This window comes from Aplysia californica, unplaced genomic scaffold, assembly GCF_000002075.1.
Source record: "Aplysia californica isolate F4 #8 unplaced genomic scaffold, AplCal3.0 scaffold00178, whole genome shotgun sequence".
Lineage (NCBI taxonomy): Eukaryota > Metazoa > Mollusca > Gastropoda > Aplysiida > Aplysiidae > Aplysia > Aplysia californica.
The window spans coordinates 988599-994488 of NW_004797448.1; positions in this window are offsets into that span (position 1 = coordinate 988599).

Sequence of the window (5890 nt, forward strand, 5' to 3'; positions counted from 1 at the left end):
TTCTACAGTTGTTGTTTTTTTGTGAACGCATTGCCAGGCTCACTGCGTGACTATTTTTTCCATGAAATGTTTAATACATAATATACATATAAACATAATACATGTACTATGTTTTACGTACATAAATGTCCATTAATTTTTTAACATGCGCTATCTTTATTTATGTAATGTATTGAGAATTATTTAGAAAATAGAAAGGCGCAGCATAATATATGCGATTTATTTCTAGATCTGTTTATTATTTATCCCCGGCACAAAAGTGTTAATATGAAATGAACTGGTAGATTCACAGAGTGCTATTCTCTCACTTAATAGGAGAGAGTCGGGGAAACACCGTGGCTTTTTCTGTGGTCAAAGGGAAATAACTCAAGATATTTTAATGGACCTTTGTGAACATTGCACCTAAAATTACTATGAATTGATTTACCAGACGTTGAGTTTAACCTACCGTTTTTCTTGGGTGATAATGATCAAGTGTTGTTGCAGCCTTTGATAAACACGTACATAAACTTCATTAGAAAGCGAAAATAAGGGGGGGGGAATCCGCCAAGTTGTCGGGGGACATAAAACAGTTCTATTTTTTTAAGTTGGTGTTTTGTTTTTATAACTTGGCTTTTTTTATTGCAGCTATCCCTGTTTTGTCATCTTCTTTCCTCTCCTCCCCACCCCAACCCCCCAGCCAACCTCAACCTTTTCTGGACTATTTTTCCCTTTGCTCTGTGACTCTTTCTTTTGCTACTTTTGGCACCTTCTTATTGCTGTCTTTCAAAGCAGCGTAAAGTCTGCAAAGCAGTGTAAAGTCTGCAAATGAACCCCAAAAACCCGTTGTTGATAGGCAACGGAAAGCTGATGATTTTGACCGAGATGTGATAAAACGTCTAATAGAATGTTTGAAAAACGAGGACTAGTGACCTTCCAAAAGTTGAAGAAAAATGTTGAAGAAGAAATGCAAATTTCTTTGAGCAAGAGAACAATATGGAAAATAGTAAAAAGTGCAGGGTTCACGATCAGAAAAAGACTAGGACACAATAAATGCATCCTATGCGAACGATCGGACCTCGTTGCCTCGAGGAGCAGATATTTAGAAGTCAGAGAAAAGAGAAAGGAGGGTTTCGACATAGTTTACATTGATGAAACCTGGGTTAACGGTCACCATACTAAAGAGCAAGAGTGGCAGTCGATAGTCGCAACTATGGTGTCGGCACGTCCCTTCCAGCAAGGGTCAGCGATTAATCATCGCTCATGCCGAAAGCAGCATTGTTGGTTTTGTTTCCAATGCCGCTCTTATTTTCAAATCGAAGTCAGCAAACAATAGAGACTATCACTGTGAAATGAACGCCGACATATTCGAAGATGGGAAGAAGCATCAGCTACTGCCAGCTCTCAATAGGCCTACGTGTATTGTGATGGACAATGCAACGTAGCATAACCGCGTTGCGCAGGAAAATAGATCACCAGCTTCCGCCTAGAGAAAAGACAACATAAACAATGGCTTTGTACCAACAGCATCGAGTTCCCAGAGCACGCTTTAAAACCAGAAATTTTGCAAATAGTCTAAATCGACCAAAGATCTATGCTATTGATAAAATCATAGCTTTTCATGGACACACGAGCCTGAGACGTCCACCGTACCATTCCCATTTAAACTCTATTGAGTTGGTTTGGGCAAGGATTAAACACGATGTCGTTGACAAAAATATGACTTTCAAAATCGCGGACATCAAGACATTGACGACGAATGCTATATTTGACGTAGACAGACACTACTGGAAGAAATGTGTTGAACACGTCATAGCAGAGGAGAACAATTATTGGAAAACTGACGGGCTTGGATTCATTCAACTAAAGATGGTTATCAATCCCTTTGGGTCTGATTCTGAGGATGATCAATGACTCCTCTCCTTTTCTAGAGAGTTATTATCTTTTTAAAACTTCAATGTTAACTGTCCATAGTAACCAAATTGTTATTATTATGCCCTAGGGAAGTTATTCACGTTTTGTTTGTCTCGTCTGCCTGGACTCGTTCACCTAGGTCCTGGTGACTTTCTGGTCATTCATACATTCCCTACGAGTTCCGCCCCTGCTTTGTAAAAGTTAGTGTGTTGCAACGAAAATCAAGACATTATCTCCGTGTCATCGTATGTAACTTCTATTCTAAAACTTCTATTATAAATCTGACATAGTTTCGGCGAACATCAAAGGAAACCTGTCGGAACCTAACTTGTAGTTTCTCAACCACAAAATTTAGAATCTGTAACATCCAGTAAAATCTAGCACTATAAAGAAATTTTCAAAGCAAACAGGAATTCGCGATAAATCGCTCTTAGGTGTGGGCAGCTGAGTCTAAACCACCTTTTTTTAGATCTAGTTAAGTTAATTAGTATGGAGGGAGAATGTAGATCTAGAGCCAAACACTTTAAGGCGAATTTATCATTTATGTCAACAGGTTTGTTGATCTAGGATCTGTATTGTATTAGTATAGGGTTTTACGGCGCTCGCAACTGCTAAGGTCATATGAGCGCGCGAAACACAAGTTGTTTACTTTCGCAAAAGTTTGGTGCACGATTGGTTAACTAATTGATTCTGAAATGCTAAAATATTCAAATTCAGTGTAAATATATTTGTGATTTAAAACAACTCTTATAAGTAACAATAAAAATTTTCAATAGTACGTTTTCATTTTACAATTTGCCATAAAGGCCAATGGCCTTCATAAAATTCAAAATTTTGCTGGGATCAACGAAGGGAAAAATATCTTGCAATTTCTTGCATTTATAATATTTCCTTCGGATCTCTCCAAAGTCTAACATTCTGTTAAGATGTGTCTAATGGTAAAATCTGTGTCGCATCCGACACAGAACGGCTTCTCATCTCCCTGTAGGAGGTATTTGTGGGTCAGGGCTGTGTGTCCGATGCGCAATCGAGTAAAAGTGACTTCGTCTCTTCTGGAGAGGTCCGAAGGATTTCGCTGTTCTCGTTTGGGTTTTATTTCATACAGTTTATTATTTTTCTGCTTTTCCCAGTGGCTCTCCCACAGACTGGAGGTGTACTTTTTGACTTTATTTATAAAGTTAGTCTGTGGGAGAGTGTTTGTCGTTGATCCCAGCAGAAGGGATGAGGCTTTCTTTGCCAGGTCGTCTACCTGCTCGTTCCCTCGGATGCCCACATGGCTGGGTATCCTTGCAAACATGATGTTTTTTCCTGTTTCGGATAGTGTATGAATTTTCTGCTGTAGCCTAACTATTTTTGGATGTAAGAGTGTGTAGTTTGTGAGTGAGCTGATGCAAGACAGAGAGTCAGAAAGGATAAGGAAAGATTTGTTAGGGGAATTTTCTACAGAGTCCAGTGCCATGTCAATGGCAGTGGCCTCCGCAGTGAAAATGGAGGCTTCAGGATGGAGTCTCCTCTGGTGTGTCTTTTTTGGAGCCGTCCGTGGAGATGAGCTCCGCACCGGGGTATTTATCTATTAGTTTTTTGTATTCTGCTTTAAAAGTTTTGGTGTTTGTGCTTTCTTTGTTGTGCGTGGTCAGCTGTAAGGCTACTTTTGCCTTGGTGAGGTGCCACGGAGGGAGGTCGGGGAAAAGAATTTGTTGGATGTCTTGTTTGGAAAAGTAAGTTTTTGAGGTCCCAGAACCTGTCGTAGTGCATCTCTCGTCTTGAACAGATTCAGATCAGTGATCTTCTTCTGTGCGTCTTCTTTGCAGCAGATGGCCACGTACGGCTGCTTCGGAAGCTCCCTGGGAGAAGGGAGGAAAGAAGCAACGGTAAAGGTCCTTTTACTTGTTTTTGAATTTTTGCTCGGTTCGGCGGCCGCACCCGCTTCCTCGAGCCGAGACTCCTTCACTTTGGGAGCTGGGGAAGGGTATTTTTTAGATTTGGATTCCATGAGAGTTTTCTATTTTATTCCACTCCGGGGCTCCCCGCCCGCCACGGAGCCCAACAAGGGGACACATTGCTCGGATGACCAGAGCATCTAGGATCTCTCGAGATCATAGTACTTATGATATAGTATGTATGTATGTAGTATAGGGTTTTACGGCGCTCGCAGCTGCTAAGGTTATGATATAGACTGTAGACTACACTACACTATATAGTAGTTTAGTTTTTAGTTTTAGTAAGAGTTTTACTTTGCAGTAGCCCAGTGTACAAAGCAGCGCTAGGGGACTGCATAGCCCCCCAGTGGGAAACATTTGATCAAGCATGATTAACTCTACGAACTAAGACTGAAATTGTTGCTTTTCCTGTTGCCGTTTTGGGTACCACCCCCCTCCCACCCCCAAATCAACCTAGTTTAAATTATTACGGAGGCGGGCTTTGTCCCTGTGTGCCAGGGCAGACCCGATTTGAGAGAGATGGATGTCTTAGCAGAAAGACAGGAATACGAGATGAAAATTCTCCCCATTTGGGAATCAAACTCATGTCTTCAGCGTGCGGCACTCGACTTTGATCATTTGTGGAAAAGGCTGCTTTGGTCCAGACGCACGTCTGACCAGGGCATGATACAGCACCCCAGCAGGCAGACAGGGATATAACAATATGTACAAGTACAAGATTTGTTTAAAGAAAAAAAATCCTTCCCATTCAGAAATCAAACTCAAGTCCTCTGTTTGCCCCTGCAAAGAGACGGACTTCTACACCACAAACTCTAGTAATCTTATTTAGCACGAGAGCATGAGTAAAGAAAGCACAAGATGAAGATGAACCCATAAATATGACATTTAAAAACATGCACAAACAAATGGGCAATTAGCCAAGAAATGAAGAAGAGATAGTTGAAGAAAAACCAACAGAAAATACTGATGATGAGACAATGAAAACATGACTTTCACTTTGAGGTAAAAGAAGCATGAAGCACTTTGAAATACAATAGCCATTTTTTAGCAGATGAAAAGTAAAACAGGTAGCAGACAAATAGCAGTGTGTGAAAGAAAAGAAGGACCCTCAATAAGCGCCCAACAAACATCCGCGATTAAAAGAGAATAAACATGAATACCTTACCAATCAGACATACAACAAAAAAGAAGACCAGTAAGATAGATTCCACATTATAAATTTATTAAATATATACATATTATATATCAGCTTGATGTATGAAAGGAGATTTTTGCGCAGTTTCAATTTTGTACAAAGAATTTTGAAAGCTCCCCTGAGGTTCAAAGGAAAGGCACACAATAAAGATTATGATAGTCCAAATATTACAGAAATTCAGTTTTTCGAATTCTTGAACTGTTCTTTAAACGGACAGAAAAACATTAGCAGTTCAGTCTGTGTATACATATATTTGATTCGAGTTCCAAAATGTCAATAACGTGGTGTTGGAGTTCAGTCAAGATACAAGTTCTAAAGAGTCAACATGAGATCGAATCTAAGTCACGATGGGGCTGGAGCAAAGTCAAGCTATAAGTACTAAAAGGTCAAAAACAAAGGGTTGGAGCTAAGTAAAGATACAAGTTCTAAAGGGTCAACAATGTGGAGTTGGAACCAAGTCAATATACAGCTTTTACTAAATCAAGATGCAAGTTCTAAAAGGTCAACAATGTGGGGTGGGAGCTAAGTCAATATACGACTTTTAAATGGCTAATAACGTGGGGTTGGAACTAAGTCAAAATACATGGGTACAAATGGGTCAACAACGTGGGGTTGGAACTAAGTCAAAATACATGGGTACTAATGGGTCAACAACGTGGGGTTGGAACTAAGTCAAAATACATGGGTACAAAAGGGTCAACAACGTGGGATGGGAGCTAAGTCAAAATACAAGTTCTGAAGGGTCAACAATGTGGGGTTCGAGCTTAGTCAAGATATGACTTTTAAAGGGCTAATAGCGTGGGGTTGGAGCAAAGCCAAAATTTTAATATATGGGTTCTAAAGGGTCAATAACGTGGGGTTG